Source organism: Desmodus rotundus, chromosome 9, assembly GCF_022682495.2.
Source record: "Desmodus rotundus isolate HL8 chromosome 9, HLdesRot8A.1, whole genome shotgun sequence".
Taxonomy (NCBI): Eukaryota; Metazoa; Chordata; class Mammalia; order Chiroptera; family Phyllostomidae; genus Desmodus; species Desmodus rotundus.
Genome location: NC_071395.1, coordinates 91,547,669 through 91,566,174, shown reverse-complemented (window position 1 = coordinate 91,566,174; position 18,506 = coordinate 91,547,669). Strand labels below are relative to the sequence as shown.

General features: G+C 43.9%; 1 pseudogene; it reads left to right on the top strand.

The window, feature by feature from the left end:
• Positions 1 to 5,806: 5,806 nt before the first annotated feature.
• On the top strand, positions 5,807 to 16,202 carry LOC112316512 (ADP-ribosylation factor 3-like; annotated as a pseudogene).
• The last annotated feature ends 2,304 nt before the right edge of the window (positions 16,203 to 18,506 follow it).

Genomic DNA, 18,506 nt, shown 5'->3' with positions numbered 1-18,506 from the left:
TTTTATAATCTATTCAGAAAACAATTTGGCAAAGTAATATGTACCAAGGGCCTTGAACATCTTCACGTTTTGATCCATTGATTCCACTTTTGAAATTTATTCCTAAAAAGAAAATAGATAGCAAGGATTGCAGGAAAAAAAATAATATGCCCACTACAACATTATTCATAATAGAAAAACTTTAAAATAATCTAAATGTTGAATTATATGAAAATGGTTAAATATATTAGGTTATATCCATATGATGGAATATCACACAGCTGTCAGAAATGCTGAAGAAAAAATGTTAAGTAATGTGGAAATGCTCAAACTAAAGTATTAACTGAAAAAAACCAAAATTGTTCATAACCTGAACTATGTAAAAATTGTATAAAAAATGACTGCAAAGAAATAAACCAAATGGTAACAGTGATTGCCCCTGGATGATAGTATAACAAGTAATTTTTTTCTTTTGTCCTCCCTGCTCCTCCTCTTCCTCTCTCTCTCTCTCTCTCTCACTGCGTTTTCTTCATGTATCAAAAAAAAAAAAGACTTTGTGTCTGAGGCCGGAGAGCCGCACCAGGGGACACTTGCAGCTAGCTGCTCAGGGCGCGCCCCAAGTCCATCCGGAGCAGCTTGGTTCTCCCCATCGCCCAGGCTGCAAGCTGGGGTGAGATGAGCACCAGCAGATCGGAGCTGTCCTCGGTGCCTAAACCAACGAATGTTACAGTTGAGGCCTATAACTTGAATACTGTCCTGTTTTGGAATTACCCGATCTTGCCATGGATGCCTGTTTTAACTGTACAATTGAAGACCTATGGGGAAGCAATAGGGATTGATGCCTGCAGTACCTCTCATCATTACTGTAATACCTTTTCCGTGACTAATGAGCCATCAAGTCCTCTCTGGGCCAGAGTTAAAGCTAGGCTTGGACAAGAAGAATTAGCCTTTGCAGAGTCAAAAGGATTTATTTTGTTCAGACAAGGGAAAATTGGACCACCTTATCAGACATAAGGAAGACCAAATCATTATTGATATATTTCGTTCTTTAGTTACTGTAAATGGAAAAGAGCTGGAAGCCATATATCACGAAGAAAATACTTGTTGACATTCACATGCAACGCATATGTGAGAATAAATGGGAGTCAGATCACAGGTAGAATGCACATACAGAAGCCAGATGATGGCAACGAGGCTTGTGCCACTCGAGTACTGCAGTGTCTCACTGAACTCCGAGCACTGTAGTTCAGCAGCAGGAGTCTCAGAGACACGGCGTGTTAAAACGGAAAAGTCCAAAGAACTTTGTAATCTTCTTTTTTGATCATAAAAGCATAAAAATGACTTTGTTGAATTTTTTATAGTCAGAAAAAATATTACTTTAATTTTTAAAGAACTGTGTAGAAAAACCTCTCAAATGTACCTACATTTACCCTCATATACACGATTACTGCGACCAGAAAAGGAAGTATTTGGTTAAAAAGATTAAGGTGTCAGCCCTGGCTGGTGTGGATTGAGTGCAGGCCTGCGAACCAAAGGGTCACAGGTTCAAATCCTAGTCTAGGGACTGGGTCGTGGGCCAGGTCCCCGGTAGGGGTGCGCAAGAGGCAACCACACATTGATGTTTTTTTCCGTCTCTTTCTTCCTCCCTTCCCCTCTCTAAAAATAAATTAAAAAAAAATTAAAGTGTCAGGCCAAAGTTTGAATCTCTGAGTCTGGCTACTTAATTTTCCTCATTTAAAGTGGAATGACAGTTTCTGAGTCATGGGGCATTATGGTTATGCTATAAACACCTTGCCATAGTTGCTGGCACATACGAGGATTATGCATTCAATAGATGTTAGTTCTTCTGATTATCTCAGTTTTGTATGTCAGTGAAAGAATGTCCAGCTGACAGAAAATTCTTGTAAGAGTTTATCTGAGCCAAATTTTGAGGTCATACCTGGAAGAAAAATCGCAACGACTTGAGAAAATGCTCCAGAGAATGGCAGTTTTGCAGCTTATTTTATGTCTTAGAATCAAAGGAAGAGACGTAGGAGGGTTACCTAAAATCTGTGGGTGGTACATTAAAGGGGCAGGAGAAATCCAAGCAGGGAAGTCTCTAGACTGGATAAAAATTAAAATAAAGAGACACACACTTCCACATTGGTGGGTGCAGGGCAGTTAATAGTTAACGTGGACAGTACACAGAGATGGCATGGGGCGACAAGACAACAACGAGGGGTGCTGTGGTCTGGTGCTCTGGAGCAGCAGAATTCTGGAAAATACAATTACTCTGACATTGCAAAGGTATGTAATCCTAAATGCACAAAGACAGTAGACAGGCTCACTTAAGGTAAACATTAGCCTTTGTTGAGGAAGCTACAGGCAACTGACCACCATGACCTGCTTTTAGTTAAGAATTTTTATATCCACACCATCCTCTGTGGTTGCTTTTGGTCTCTCAGTTTGTAAGGCATGCCATGCACTGTCCGCCCCTCTCCCATGCCCCCGCAGCTTGTCAAGTTTAGTATGTGGCCCCTTTTCCACTCACATGTACCATTTATAGGAGTTTGTAACCTTTTTAGCTAACCAAGTTGGTGTATAAGGGACTAAGCTATTGAGAGCATTTCTCAGGAAGTGAGGACTGTGGTTGCACAACATGTGAAGGAAGGTGCAGGTGGCTAGTATTATATTTTCCCCAACTGTTGAAATCTATTTAGAGACAGGGCTGCAGTCCAGCGTCAGATTGAATAGGAAGCCTTCCGCATGCCTAACCTCGGTGTCAGTGTCTGGGTGTTTCCTGCACAAAACATCATCCCAAAGGAGCTTCGACTTTTAGCTGCACCCTAGCAAAATTCTTTAAATAGCGTTAAGAACTTGGTACCGCCCACCTGTTCCCACCTGGTTGGTCGGAATGCTCCAAGGGTTAGTTCAATCCTTCAGTTTTTTCTGAGTTGATGGACAGAACAAACAGGAAATGCTTTTACTTTTCTGATTGGTCTCACACAGCCTTGGGGCAGGGCACGTGGGCCTGTCTCACGGGGACGCGAGGAGCTGTCACGGGAAGGTGAGTCCGGCTTTTCCAGATCTTCACATGGTCGTGTAGGTAGCGAGGGGCGGGCCTCCTTCGGCCAGCCTCTCATTGTCCTTTGCATTGGCCAGACATGTCGTCACTCACGAAACTTCGAGCTCATTGGTGCGAAAGCTCCAAGAGGTGTGTGGGTGGCTGGTGGCGCCCCCGCTGCAGGCGTCGTCGCTAGGCTGAGTGGAGCGGAAATCCGAAGGGCTGCGGGGAAGTAACGGCGATCGGCGACGGTGGCTGAGGCACAGGCGGGGAAAGGGCCCGCAGTACTCCAGGCCTCGTGGTGTTTCCGCACGGTCTGCGGGAGCGGAACTGGAGAACAGCGTGTAATCTGCCGAAAAGACTTGGGCTCCCCGTCCCTTCGGCGTCCTCTGTAGGGCTGGGGCTGCGGGGATCCGGGGGAGGCTTGGCGCATCGCATCTTCTCGGGGGCCCTCCGCTTTCCCGATGGCGGTCAGGTTGAGAGGGCAGAAAGGGCATTCGGAGGCCTTCCCTGGGGGCGCGGCGCGCGCCTGGTGCCCTGGAGGTCTCGCCGCGGTTTCTCCCTGTCGGACAGTTAGTGCGTGCGGTTTGAACGTGCCAACGGGGCGCCGGGGTGGGCGGCGTCTTCCTCCCGAGGGTCTCTTTCCCCGCGGCGGGGTCTGGGAGCCTCTCGAAGATGAGTAGGAAGAGAAGAGAAGCAGGAGGGAGAGCCTAGGAGGGGTTCTAGGTTGTGTGGTTGGGAGGGGGAATCCAGCACGAGTAGTTGCCTCTCAGGACGTTTAAGTGGGAAGTGCCCTCTTTCCCTACAGTTTTTCTCGTCTGTGAGATTTGTCTTTTTGTCAGCAATCTCTGGTTTTGTCGCCCAGCAAGATTTTGAGTGTTGCAATGCCCTGGACTTTCATGTACTTTCTATACGGACTTTCTATGAACAATTAAAGCATGCATCGTTCTTGGGCTATAGCAGTTTATCTTTACCTCATTTATACACATTGTAAGTGCTGTGTCCCTTTTCTCTGGTCGTAGAATAGAATGGCTTGTGCTTGGACCTCATCCATGATGTTGAACTACTGTAGAAAACCTTTGCTTTCAGAAGTAGGACCTCTGGAATTGGGTGACCACCCCTCTGAGGTCAGTGGGGGGCGGGATGAATGGGAGATTGGCTATCGCTGTTGCCTCTTCCCCCTGCTCTGCCCAGGAATAAAGCTTTCCTTTGGTTAGGAAAATAGTAGTATTTGGAACAAGGATGTTTGTTTCTCTTTGAAGAATCTTTGTAGCCTTCCAGGAGCTTGCTTAGAGGTGTGAACACAGTACTAGTTTTACGCCTCTAATTAGAATATCAAGTTCACACTACAAATAGGCTGATCTGTTAAAAGACTGTAAATTTCTGCAGAGCTAGTCTTTCTTTATTCTGCTTTCCTTTATAGAGTCTATCCTGCACTAATTTTGCTTTTAGAAATCAGTATAGTGGTGGAGGGTAATGACTGAGAAGGGGTACAAAGAGATCTGTAGTCATCTTTTTGATCTGGTTCATGACATTTTATTAAACTGTACAGTTACCATGTATGTTTGTGTCTGTATGTAAATTATAGTTCAATAAATTGGTTTTAAATTGGTTGAGCGTCAGGTGACGGTCAACACTGGATGCTATGGTGTGGCCTCAGCTCTTGCCTAGTTAATTTCTCTGCGGGCAGTGCAGTGTCCCCACGCTGCATTTCCACCCCTCTGAAAAATTTCAGGTTCTGCCCTGGCTGGTGTGGCTCAGTGAATTGGGTGCCTGCCTGCAAACCAAAGGTGTAGCAGGTTCAATTCCCAGTCTAGGGCACATGCCTGGGTTGTGAGCCAGGTCCCCAGTAGGGGGTGCGCCAGAGGCAACCACACATTGATGTTTCTCTCCCTCTCATCCTCCCTCCCTTCCCTTCTCTAAAAATAAATAAATACATACATACATAAATAAATAAATACATAAACACAATCTTAAAGAAAAAATAGGTTCTTTTCTGGGTATTGATATTGTCTGCTAGCCAAAGGCAACTACTTAGGGACTTTGCTTCACATGTATAAAATAGGTTGGTTCTCTGCTTCATAAGTTCTTCTTTCAAGAGAGTTCAGGAGTATTTATTGTGGCTTTGCTTCTATACTTGAGGTGACTAAAGCTTGCCACTGCAGTGGTGGCATTGAGACTGGGCAGCTCCCTACCCCCCTGAGGTGCTGCAGTAGAAAAGAAAACTTTCTGGTAAGGCATCAAAAGGCTTAGTTGAGTTTTCCTTTGGTGGGGGGAAAACATATGACTCCTTATTGGCCAAATTGTACTTAAGATTGTTTAAATTGAATCTAAAAAGCAAAATAAGTGAACAAGCAGAACAGAAACAGACTCATAGATGCAGAGAACATTTTGACAGTTGCCAGATGGGAGGGGTGTTGGGGGGAGGGATGGGTGAGAAAGGTGAAGGGATTAAGAAGTGCAAATTGCTAGTTAAGAAATAGTCATGAGAATGTAAACTATAGCACAGGGAAAATAGTCAACACCATAACAACTATGTCTGGTGTCAGATGGGTAGGAGACTTATCAGGACAATCACTTAGTAAGTCTAAGCACTGTGGTGTACACCTCAGACTAATACAATATTGTATGTCAACTGTAACTGAAAAATAAAAAATGATTGAAAAATTTTACTAGGAGCCACCTCTAATAGAGTCTTGCATTTTACATGTGTTTGTAGATCTCTGCAAAGAAGAATTATTTGACTTGGCTTTCTTTTCATTCAGGTAACCAAATTCTATTACAATGGGGAATGTTTTTGCAAAACTGCTCAAAAGTCTGCTTGGGAAAAAGGAGATGTGGATTCTTACGTTGGGTTTGGATGGAGTAGGAAAAACCACTATCTTGTATAAATTGAAGCTGGGAGAGACTGACTACCATCCCTTCAATAGGTATGTTAACGACCTTGGGCAAAACCAGTTTACAGGTGAGCCTGTTATACTCTTACATGCTGCTATGGTATTGAATATTTCTTTCCGAAAATCAGGTTTGCCTTGAGAGTGTAAACTTTTTGAGGCCAAAAACCAAGCAGTATATACTCAGCTAATTGTTCCCCAACATCTCTAGCACATTCCTAGGTTTACAGGGGAGTCATATGAACAGTTTGGTTAAGCAGATTTAACCCTAGCTGCTTGGCAAAAAAGAAAAAGATGATAATGATTAAGACAGTGAGGGCAGTCGTGCCCTCCTTTCCTCTCAGCGTATGGCCCAGCCTAAGCCTGAGGCGGAAGCTGGGAATCTGCTGTTACCTGCTCAGTCATTCTTTGTTCTGCTAGCCTTTCTAAGTTGCAAGCACCTCTCCACACCAAGTATGCTCTTAGTGTTTAAAGATGCAGTGTGATTTTCTTTTCTTCACTCTGGTTCAAGCTAACTACTTGAGCTGGTGTCCAACTGAAGAATTTGATGTGTTCCAATGCTGCACACCAGTCTTCCTAGGGAACAGCTGTGTTTGGTGGGCTATTTAAGGGTTTTGCAAAGGCAGTTTTGACAGAACTTAATCTTTGCCTTAAGATTTGCCTCTAGATCCAAATTCCTGAGTGAGAATAGGCTCCAAAGGATGGCACAGAATGTCAGAGTATTCTGAATGTTGGATTAGACACAAGAACCAAATGATCAACTTCCAATTTGGGCAGGAGCTTCAGCGATTGCAACATTTGAAGAAGGAGGAAACCAGATGGAGAAATTGTTAACACAATTTTTAAAATGTTATTAGTTCAAATGCAAATAGCACCATTGCTCGGTTTTCTCCAGTTACAAAAATGCTTCATGCTTCTGTAATTTCATACATATAGAAAAAGATAAACAAGTTTTAAAAACACTCTACTATTAAGATTTTGGTGAATACCTTTGTAAAACCGTATACATAACACAATTTACTTTGCAGTGGACAAAATGTTTGGACCTCTTTTTATGCATTTCCTTTCTGTGGAATGCTTTCCTGCCTCCTTCCTTAGTCCCCTCCCCTTTATCAAGCCAATGCCAGCTCATTCTTTTAGTGTCAATTTAAACATTATTGCTCAGGGACACCTTTCCTAATCCCTTGGACTCATTTTCCTCTGTTATAAATTTCAACAGCATCCAGAACTTTTAAGTAACCCTGAGCACATTTGTTATCACTTGCTCCCTGTCTCTCTTCCTCTCAACAGTGTAAACAGGAGAAGAAATCGCTTCTGTCTTGCTCACCCCTGTCCCCAGTGCGTAGCAAGTGTCTGGCTCACCGTAAATGCCCAGTACATATCAGTGTTTGGTGAATGAATTGAACCCCAACGAATGAATGGGGGTTGTGGAGAGAGGAGAATGGTCCGGGCAGGGCAGAGTCATGGGAACTCCGTCAGTTAAACGTGGCTGATCTCACTAGGAGACCGAGAAGGTGCATCCATGGAAATAAAGGAAAATGACCAGCCGGGGAAGTTTCAAGATGGAAGTGAGCCGTAGTGTCAGATATAAAATCAAATTACAAAAGAACTGAAAACACCGGTTGGATTTATTGACGCGGTGATCACTGCTGACCTTGGTGAGACCAGCTATGGAACACGAGGCAGCAGAATTAAGGTGCTACTGGGTGACAGGTGACAAAGCAGGTGCAGTGAATGTAGCTAAACTTCCTAGAAAGTTTGACTGAAAAAGGGAAAATAGAAGGTGGTAGTAGGTGAGGGACGATATGGGGTCAAGAAAGGGTGTTTTTTTTTTGAAAGATGTAAAAGACTTAAGCATGCAGAGAAGAACAGGTTGGAGAGAGTCAGAGGGAGAGGATAACAATAGTGAAAGGTTCCAGACAATGTGCGGGGATTGGATCCAGCATGTGGGTGGACGGAATTAGCATCAGAATAGTTGCCCCTTCTGTTGTTCCAAGAGAAAAGATGCAGGAAGTTTCTCCATTGTGTGGGGGAAAGTGGAAGTCAGCCCCATTAATGGCTTCTTTTTGCTCTGAAACACACTGCAAGTTCTGCCCAGAGAAGGAGGGGAACTGCGAGTTGGGAGGCTGGAGAGGGTAGGGAAGGTTTGAGGCACCTGTCGTGGTGAGTGGGAGAGCAAGCTGACTAACATGTTCTGTTTGGAAGTTACAAATCGTGGACTAGCAAGCTGCTTTGGAAATGAAAAGTCCAAATGTTCAAGCTGGCCAAATGTTAGCTGAAATTATTTTGAAATGTTCAACCGGCAAAAATCATCAAGGAAACGTCTCAATTTAGGTTTCAATGTGGAGACAGTGGAATATAAAACTATCAGCCTCACAATCCGGGGTGTCAGTAGCCATTACAAAATCAGACCTTTGTGGAGACATCATTTCCACAAAGGACACCAATGGTAAGGAATCGTTTATATTAAATGTGTGTAAAGATGGGTGCTTGGAGCAAAACCTGGTGGTGCTCTGCTTTATTTAGACTGTCTGTCATTCCTTCTCTTCCGGGTGGCCCACTTACACTTACTGGGGAGGTTTCATTTTGGAAAATAGTCCCTGCATTTCTAGAAAGAGGTGGGGCTGTCATGTCCTATATAGGAAACCCCTCTTAATCCAGAAATGGCTGGAAAATGGTTATCCTGATGAATGTCACTATGTGGCTGAGGGGTATGTGTGCTGTAGATGAGGTACCAGCTTTAGAAGATTTTGAATTCAGTAAACTCTCTTACACCTATTGAGAATATCTAAAAATCATGCCTCTGGAAAGCAAGAGAGGAACAGAGACTGCTGCAACCCCAAATCCCAAATCCACTCAGCATCTTGCGTGGTCACAGCCCCTCCCTGCTGTTCTATTACTCTACAAGGTCATGAATAGGTATGAACACCCCAGGCTGTATTTCCTTATCATTGGTTTCTTAAAGACGGGGTTTTAATGTGTCTCTCTCCCAGCCCCCACCACACCCAATCCACCCATCTGAATTTTTTCATTGATCATATCTCGGATAAGGGATACCTCACAGAATATTGCCTGTCAAGCTATTTATAAACTATTCACGTTTTTTTAATACCCTGATTCTCATGTATAATCATAACCATATGGCATCTACAAATTACTCTTTAGAATTTAAGTGGAGTCGTTTAATTTCTAAGTTTCTATTACTGGTGGTGTTTTCATTGCACGCATTTCATAGTAAAGTCATATTTTTGGTCTCTTCAGACCCAATACCCAAGTCAGCTATATCTGAAATCATTATATTAGCTATTAGCTTTAGCACTTAGCTGTCGTTATTTTCTCAGCTTAAAGATTTTAGAATGTCTTTCCTCAAATAGTGCATTTATCTTTTTTAACTTTTGTTAGTGGAAAATGTAAACCAAATAAGAGAGAAAGGATAAATAAACCCCTCAGTGTACCCATCACCCATCTTCAATAGCTGTTGATTGGCATTTGGCCCAGAGGATGTTATAGCAAAACCCAGACTTTTGGCTCAGAACTTTCATTAAGGGCAGCTTTTGACTCAGACATTCTTCAAGGTTTGTTCCTAACTGATACGGCATTTTGTGTTATTTTAAACATAGTCTCCATGCTGTTACCACACCTCCAAAATTAATAATTCTGTAATATTTAGTACCTAGTCCTATTTAGTGTAAGAACTGGCTCTCGTGGTTATGGAATCTGAGTAGTCGCAGGATCTGCAGTTGGCAAGTTGGAGACTCAGGAGAGCCAATGGCGTAAGCTCCATTTCAAAGACCGGAGACCGTCGTCCCAGCTCCAAAACAGTCAGTTCTGGAGCGAGTTCTCTCTTGTTCCTCCTTTTTGTTCTCTCTAGGCCTTCGGTGGATTGGATGAGGCCCGCCACCTTGGGGAGGGCAATCTGCTGTCCTCAGTCTGCTGATTCAAAAGTTAATGCCATCCAGAAACACCCTCACAGATGCACCCAGAGTAATGTTTAACCAAGTATCTGGCACCCAGTGGTCCAGGCAAGTGGGCACAGAAAATTAACCTTCACAGGGCAAAATCGTTAGAGGTTTTCATTTCCTGGCAAGATCTTTTGCCTACCCTATGCATATTTGGCACATTAAATCACCAAGTAGAGATGCCTTTTTGTTTTCAATCTTCTATCGATAATAAGTTCAATTTTACTGAATTTCAGTAACTATTGCTTTGATGGTAGGGAACTGGCTATATTCTAGGACCATGGGGTGGGTTACTTGGACTATGAAATTAGCAAACAGGGACTATTTGAAGAATGGACGTGCTGACTGTGGCGGGTCTAGACATCTCAGTCGGGAGTGGTCTTGGATGCTGTCCCCATTTTTTCTGCGGATTTACCAAAGGTCAGGCTGTCTTTTTAAATGTAAATTTCCTTCTTCATTAGCATGGTAAATATGAGACTTAATGAAAGTTCTTAGCTTTGTATTAAGACACTTAACTGTGTGTATGTTTCACCTTTGTGGATTGGAATTTGAACTATTATGTGACTTTTTAGTTGATTATATCACATAGAATGCATAAAATGGTCCATTAGTTCTCACATGGAAAGATTTTTCTTTACTTTCAGGCTATTTTAATTTGTTAAATGGCAATATACTTTCATGGTTCAAAATTTAACAAGAAAAGTATATAGTAAAAGGCTCTCCTCCTGGAGGCAACAACTTTTATTTCTTGTATATCTTCCCAAAGATATTTTATGCAATACAAGCAGGTATAGATATATATTCCTCCCCCTTTTAATAAACAAATCACAGTATACTATTCATTTGTAAATTTACCTTTCCTACGTTCTTTTTTTTTTTTTAATTGTTATTCAATTACAGTTGTATGCCTTTTCTCCCCATCCCTCCACCCCACCCCAGCTGAACCCACCTCCCTCCCCCCTCTCCACCCTCCCCCTTGGTTTTGTCCATGTGACCTTTATAGTAGTTCCTGTAATCCCCTCTACCCACTGTCCCCGCCCCCACCCCCCACCCCCGCCCTGGCTATTGTTAGATTGTTCTTAACTTCAATGACTCTGGTTATATTTTGTTTGCTTTTTCCTTCTATTGCTTATGTTCCAGTTAAAGGTGAGATCATATGGTATTTGTCCCTCACTTCCTGGCTTATTTCACTTAGCATAATGCTCTCCAGTTTCATCCATGCTGTTGCAAAGGGTATAAGCTCCTTCTTTCTCTCTGCTGCGTAGAATTCCATTGTGTAAATATACCATAGTTTTTGGATCCACTCGTTTGCTGATGGGCACTTAGGTTGCTTCCAGTACTTGGCTATTGTAAATTGTGCTGCTATGAACATTGGGGTGCACAGATTCTTTTGGATTGGTGTTTCAGTGTTCTTAGGGTATAATCCCAGCAGCGGAATTACTGGGTCAAAGGGCAGTTCCATTTTTAGTTTTCTGAGGAAATTCCATACTGTTTTCCACAGTGGACTCACCAGTCTGCATTCCCACCAACAGTGCACGAGGGTTCCCTTTTCTCCACATCCTCTCCAACATTTGTTTGTGGATTTGTTTATGTTGGCCATTCTGACTGGTGTGAGATGATACCTCATTGTGGTTTTAATTTGCATCTCTCTGATGGCTAGTGATGCTGAGCATCTTTTCATATGTCTCTGGGCCCTCTGTATGTCTTCCTTGGAGAAGTGTCTGTTCAAGTCTTTTGCCCATTTTTTAATTGGGTTGTTTGTCTTCCTGGAGTGGAGTCGTGTGAGTTCTTTATATACTTTGGAGATCAGGCCCTTGTCTGAGGTATCATTGGCAAATATGTTTTCCCATACTGTTGGTTCTCTTTGTAATTTGGTGCTGTTTTCTTTAGCCCTGCAGAAGCTTTTTATTTTGATGAGGTCCCATTTGTTTATTCTTTCCTTTATGTCCCTTGCTTTAGGGGATGTGTCTGTGAGGATGTTGCTGCGTGGAATGTCTGAGATTTTCCTGCCAATGTTTTCCTCAAGGACTTTTATGGTGTTACGACTTATATTTAAGTCTTTTATCCATCTTGAGTTTATTTTCGTGTATGGCGTAAGTTGGTGATCGAGTTTCATTTTTTTGCACGTAGCTGTCCAGATCTCCCAACACCATCTGTTGAAGAGACTGTTTTTGCTCCATTTTATGCTCCTGCCTCCTTTGTCAAATATTAATTGATCATATAGGTTTGAGTTTATTTCTGGGCTCTCTATTCTGATCCATTGGTCTATGTGCCTGTTTTTATGCCAGTACCAGGCTGTTTTGATTACAGTGGCCTTGTAAATACAGTTTGATATCAGGTATTGTGATCCCTCCTACATTCTTTTAGTTCAAAAATGTAGTCAGTCTGATGCTAGGTTCTTTTGTTTCTCAGGTAAGAATCCATGTAAAAGTAGATTTGTTGTTCCACTTATCTATGCATTCATTGGTTGTTGCTTGTATGTGCCCTGACCTGGGATCGAACACACAACCTTGGAGTATTGGGATGATGCTCTAACCAAATGAGCTACCCAGCCAGGGGATGCCCAGAGTTTTTATTGGAACCTTATTATATAGGCATGATATAGAAATGAAGTGATTAAAAATGAGTGATTAAAAGCCATTTCTCTGTATATTTTTTATAATCAGGGGAAGGACTATGATACTTCTGAAAAAGACGGGTTAGTTGGGTGTACAGTGGGCTTCCTAACTCTTGGGATTATATATCCTTCTGTTACAGAGCAGAAGGGTGGGGGTAGTTCACGATAAATTATTACAGAAAGGATTCCGCCTTTCTGTCTCTGGAGGTTCCTTCCCCCCACGCCCACCTGCTAGGTTCGCAATGCCCGCCGCCAGAGGAAAGACGTCTCTCAATGCCAGAGACTGGTGAAAAGGAAAGGAATTGTTTATTCAAAAGTTACACAAACTTAGAATAATGACCTAATGTCTTCAGTAAGATACTAAAGTCCTCTAGAATACCCACAGATGCACAGTCCTTCCCTCTCCCTGTGCCCAGTCCGGGGTACCGTGTCTCAGGAAAAGAAGTAGAAGTCCGTGATTCAGGCTCCCAGCACCATCAGCTGTGTGGCTGCTGCAATCTCCAGTTAATCCAAAGCCATGTGGCACCTTCTCATGGCCCAGCAGCAAGAGTCCTTTCTCCCCTTTCTCTATGGCTGCAAAGTCTCTCCTGCTGCCTAAGCCGCGTGGTCTCTCTCTTACTTCAGAGCCGCATGGTCTCTACTTTACTTCAGAGCCGCATGGTCTCTCCTTTCTTCAGAGCTGCATGGTCTCTTCTTTCTTTCAGAGCCACATGGTCTCTCTTCTCTTCAGAGCCACATGGTCTCTCCTCTTACCTATGGCTGCCGGGCCTAGGTTTAAATCCCAGTTCCCATCTTCCTTTGCAGCCCATTTCCGACTCCTCCTACAGTCAGCTACACATGCCAGCATCCCCGTATTCTTCCAGCTTTACTGGGCTGCCATAGTAAGTCTGGGCAGGTGTGGCCCCATGGCTTGGAGCCAATCATCTCCAAGCTCTCACGCAGGCCCTGTAACCAGGGGGAGTTGCTTCCCAGTCCCATCTTGGGTGGAAGCCACTCCCATCTCCCTGGCTCAAAGCAGGGCCACAGCTATTTAACATATCCATGAAACCAGTTAAAGGTTATAGATATGTTAAATGACTGCCAGGGGTTAGCTACAAAGCTGTTGCTACCCAAAACAGCTCTGAATGGCCCTGTTCCATGTGTCCCATCCCCCCTGGCTCAGGCCTGTAGGGGTGAAGACATCCTACATACATTTTTCTAATATTTCCTGGACACCCTGAGTCCTGGACCCCATTACAAATCCCTTCTTGGGGCCCTCCTCTTGGCTGCACCCTGCTTCACTTCCATGTGATTGCTTTTAGAAAAATTATTGACACTATCACAGATGTCCCCCATTTCCCAACCTCCACGCAGCCCCCGCCCCTCTCCCCTGGCCTTCCCCACATGATTGCTTTCCGTGAAACCACACATGTGAGCAGGGAGAAGCTGTAAGGACATATAGACAGCTGCCATTTTCAGGTTCAGATTACTAACATGCTTGTGATTTCTTTCCAGGTGTGATTTTTGTAGCTGACAGTTAATGACAGAGAACATATCAGTGAGGCCCGAGAAGAATTAAATAAAATGTTAATGGACTCTGTGCTCGTAGATGCAGTTTTTTCTTGGTGTTTGCAAATCAGCAGGCATGTTGTTGGCTTTCTGAACACTGGGACTGAAATTTACTGCTAGATGGTCACTCAAAAATAATAGATATTTAAATTAGATGTCCGCTTCCCTCTCTCCAGTCCCTACCATAACCTCTCCCTCCACCTCCTTGTTGGCATACGTCTTATATTCATTCATTCATCCAGTCAACAAATATTCATTGAACATCTAAGTTCCAGGCATTGTTTTAGGTATTGCCAATTTACCAGTGAACAAGACAGACAAAAGTCCCTGTGTTTGTGGAGTTTACATCCTTGTTGGAGGACGGTCAGTCAGTAAAGAATATGTAATGTGTCTGGTGGAAGTGTTGTGGAGGAAAGTAAAGCAGAGAAGGGGCAGAACGGATGTGGGGAAGGGCCAGGATGCCTCTGTGATAAGATGCCATCTGAGCAGAGACCTGAAGACACAGGAAGGGAGCCACACAGTCCTGGGGACAGCAAGCAGCACAGAAACAGAGGTGGGAGTCAGTGAGGGGGGAAGCGGTTGGATCACATGGGGCCTGTCTATGAGGAAGAAATGTAATACAAGCAGTAAAAGGGTGGGAGGAGGGCCAAGTGCAGAACCACCCTGGGTGTGGAAGAGCAGGTAGAATCATGAGGACAGTCTGAGTGTACCAGTCTGAGACGACTATGGTTATGTTTTGATGTTTCCTTCTACTCTCTCCTCCATGAATAAATTCATTATGTAACTGAAATCAAACTGTTTCATCACTTCAGATTCATCGAAAGCATTTTCTCTTGTCATCCATCTCCTTGTAAACATGATTTGAAAGGGCGAATGGATTCATCATTTACTCAGCCATTACCCTATTGTGAAGGTCGATGTCAGTCCAGATTTTCACTAGTGCACATAGTAGACTTTCAAAAAAGGAAATAACAACTTTTTAAAATTATAAAAGCAGAATATGTTCCTGCTATAAATATGCAAACAGTTCAGGATATCGAGTGAAGTGAAATATTTAGCCCCACTCAGCAGGATAAAACATTGTTAAATTTCTTGCCTCTTTGCAGAGGTATAACTTTCTCTGCCTTTATAAGCAGTGAAATGATTATATTCATATTTAAATTGTGGAGATCACATTCTACATTCTGTTTTGCAACCTGCCTTTTCACTTAGCATATCTTTGATGGTCCTTCCACATCAGTACTTCAGATCTACCTTGTTCTTTGATGCCAATTTATTCAAACTTAGTGTGAGCTTACTAAGTGCCAGGCACAGTCCTAGGCACTTGGGATACATCAGAGAACATGATGGACATTCCTGCCCTCGTGAAGCTTGCATTCTAATTAGGGGAGACAGATAATAAAAAGCATACTACATAAGTAGATGTTATAATATAGTAACTGTGCTGAGTGCTGTATTTGAAAAGATTAGGCAGGACAACTTGGAGAAGTTGCGGGAGGCCTTACGGACCATCATAAGGACTCCGACCCTGGCCCCCGGAGAGACGGAGCTGTTGCAGGGTTCTGATGGAAGGATGACTTGATCTGATTTCCTTGGTTGACTGCAAGGTTGAGAATAGACTTTAGGGGTGCGAGAGCAGAAGCAGGGAGACCAATTAGGAAGTTATGCCAGCAACCCAAGTGAGAGATGATGGTGGGGGGACTGAGGGGTAGCTGTGAAGGTGGCGAGCAGAGGTCAGATTCTGAGACTAGGTGGTAGAGCCTGTAGGATTTCCTAATGTGGAGCTGTGGGAGTTGAGGAGGGGGGTAGAAATTAAGGATGATTTCAAGGTTTGGGGGCCTGAGCAGCTGGAAGGCCAGAGTTGCCACCAGCTAAGACTGTGGATTGGGACAGGTTTTGAGAGAAGAGCACAATATTTCATTACATGAACATAACATTATAAATATTATAATGACTTTTGAATACTCTCTTTCAAGGATGTTCTCAGTGCTATGAACACAGCAGAGATAACAGACAAGCTTGGCTCCCATTCCCTCCACGGGGACATCCCGGCTACTTGTGCCGTCAGTGGAGCTGGGCTTCACGAAGGCCTGGACTGGCTCCCAACCAGCTCAAAACCCAGAAGTGACTGGAAGCAGTTCAGTCCCCATGCATTGTGGTGAAGTCAGCTGGCCTCTTCCGTGTGCGTGTGCGTGTGTGCATGAGGAGCCAAGTGTGCATGTGTGGCTGGAGGTGGGGGCAGCTTTCTTACACTGTGCCTTATACATGCTATAGAAACCCAGCCTTACATTTTACAAAAAACCAGTGTTACCTTTAACACTGCCTCTGATGTTGATAGCTTCGATGATCATTCCTACAGTTGATGGAGGAATCCTCAGGGCTTCCTGGGTGCATGACAGCCAGAGTGATCTTCACGGTGGAAAAGCAGAGAGCTGGCATGGGGACCGAGTTCCATTGTGCAGCCCTGGATCTGATGTCTGCAAACTGGGGGTCCCGTTAGACTTTGGTGTCTACAAGAAGGAAGGAACTGCCATTCTTTCCCATCACTGCCAGAGCTAGCAGCTCACTTCTCAGTGCTTTAAAGCAAATGATCATCAAGAGAGAAAAGGCACTTGCTCACCGCAAGTTTGAAGTTCGGATGTGAACTTTTCCCTAAGTTCTATTCTAGTCCAGACTTCCTGGTTTAACATGCTTTATTTCAAGGAATCTGTGATCTTTTTTCATTAGAGTATCCAGACTCCATGGACACTAGAAAATTATCCAGTCCATCCCTTGTGCTAGTTCCTTCCCTCACTTGCCTCTTATTTGCTGGAATGGAGACCGTTTGGGATGGTAACCCAGCATGAGGCTGAAGCTCTTTACTGGGGCCACTGGTCAGCGAGGTGACAGTCACGTTTGTGTCCTTGCACCACCACCTCTGGTTTCAGGCTCCTGAGCCTGCTGCTCCCGCCTCTGCTCTATGCTGAGTGTTCTACTCCAAGCAGGAGGTTTGCTCCTGGGATGGACTTGTTACTGTTTCTGTTCAGAACTACACACCCGTGAGTTCTGAGGGTTTGTGAAAGAATCAAGGGGTTAATTTGGGGGACAAAATTCCCAGCAACCCCCACCCCCACCCCCAACGTACTGTCCCTGAGTTGGTGCACAATTGTGCTGTGACGGCCAGTCTGGTCCGCTGTCCATGGTACTGACACCCTCTGGGCGGAGGTAATGCCCTAACTGGAAACGTGCTTATGGCGTCAAAATGTCAGAGGTGGAAACAGAACAGACTGAAAGTGACCAGAGGGGAGGAGGGAGGGGGATAGTGGTGGGAAGAAAGGGAAGGGATTGACAGAGAACACGTATGCATGGCCTGCGGACATGGACAACGGTGTGGGAATTGACTGGGGGAGTGGGGGCAGGGTGAGATGGATGGAGGAGGGCAAAGGGAAAAAATTGGGACAACTGTAATGAATAACAATTTTAAAATGATTTTTAAGTAAATAAATAAACTTGCTATCTCGTTTCCACTAAAAAAGTGGCCTGGAGATGAGCTAGTTGCGCTCAGTAATCTCAAGTCCTTTTGCTCGGACAGCTGCTGCTGAATTCGTACACGTTTCTACTACTTTACCTTTTAAAATTCCTTGAAAAATTGAAATTACAGGGGTGAATTTTAACAAAGGCAAGTTTCCACAGAAGTGAACCCTGTTTGTTGATAGCAATGAAGTTGACACTACTGGGAAGAGCTTGCATGCTGTGATAAACGTGGGATGTACTGTTTTTCTTTAAAATACTGGCTTTGCTTGTTTACCCATGGAGTAATTTCTGAGAAATACTTAGATTCCGTGCTTAAATGGGCTAGGACTGTGTCTTATATTTTTGTACTTATGCTTATTACAGGGTACCTAATCCAGCTTTAGGCTTCGCTGAACACTTGCTGATTGTTTGAACAATAAAGAACTTGCTTTGGAAGGAAGAAAAGGCAGCGATGTACTTCTGAATGTCTTGAACTACTTTAAAATTCCTTTCCTTTTCTATCTTCGCTGACTTCCTGTTGAAAACTCACAGGACGCCGGTACAAAACACAACCACGGGGGTACTATCCCGGCCCTAGGCCTTTGGCAGTACTCTTCACTGGCACTTCTGTGACACTTCCAATGACAGTCTTCCTCTTTCCGTGATTTTGGGGCTGGTGAGTTGGGATACGTGGGGACATTTTATTGTAGTGGCTTTGAGCAGAGGCTTGGATCCCCCTTAAATACCATATTGGCATCCCAGCTGTGGCCCCTACAATCTGCTGGCCTTGGGCCAGTTACTCTTAACCTCCTTGTCTCTGAGCCTCAGTTTGCTTCACTGTCACATTGGGCTAATGCGACTTCATAGGGCTGTGGGGACTAAATGTCTCAGAGCTTTGCCTGCCCTGCTCTGGTGTTCCCCTGGGGCTATCTTGGTGCTCAAGTGTAAACAACGATGCTGACCACAATGTAATC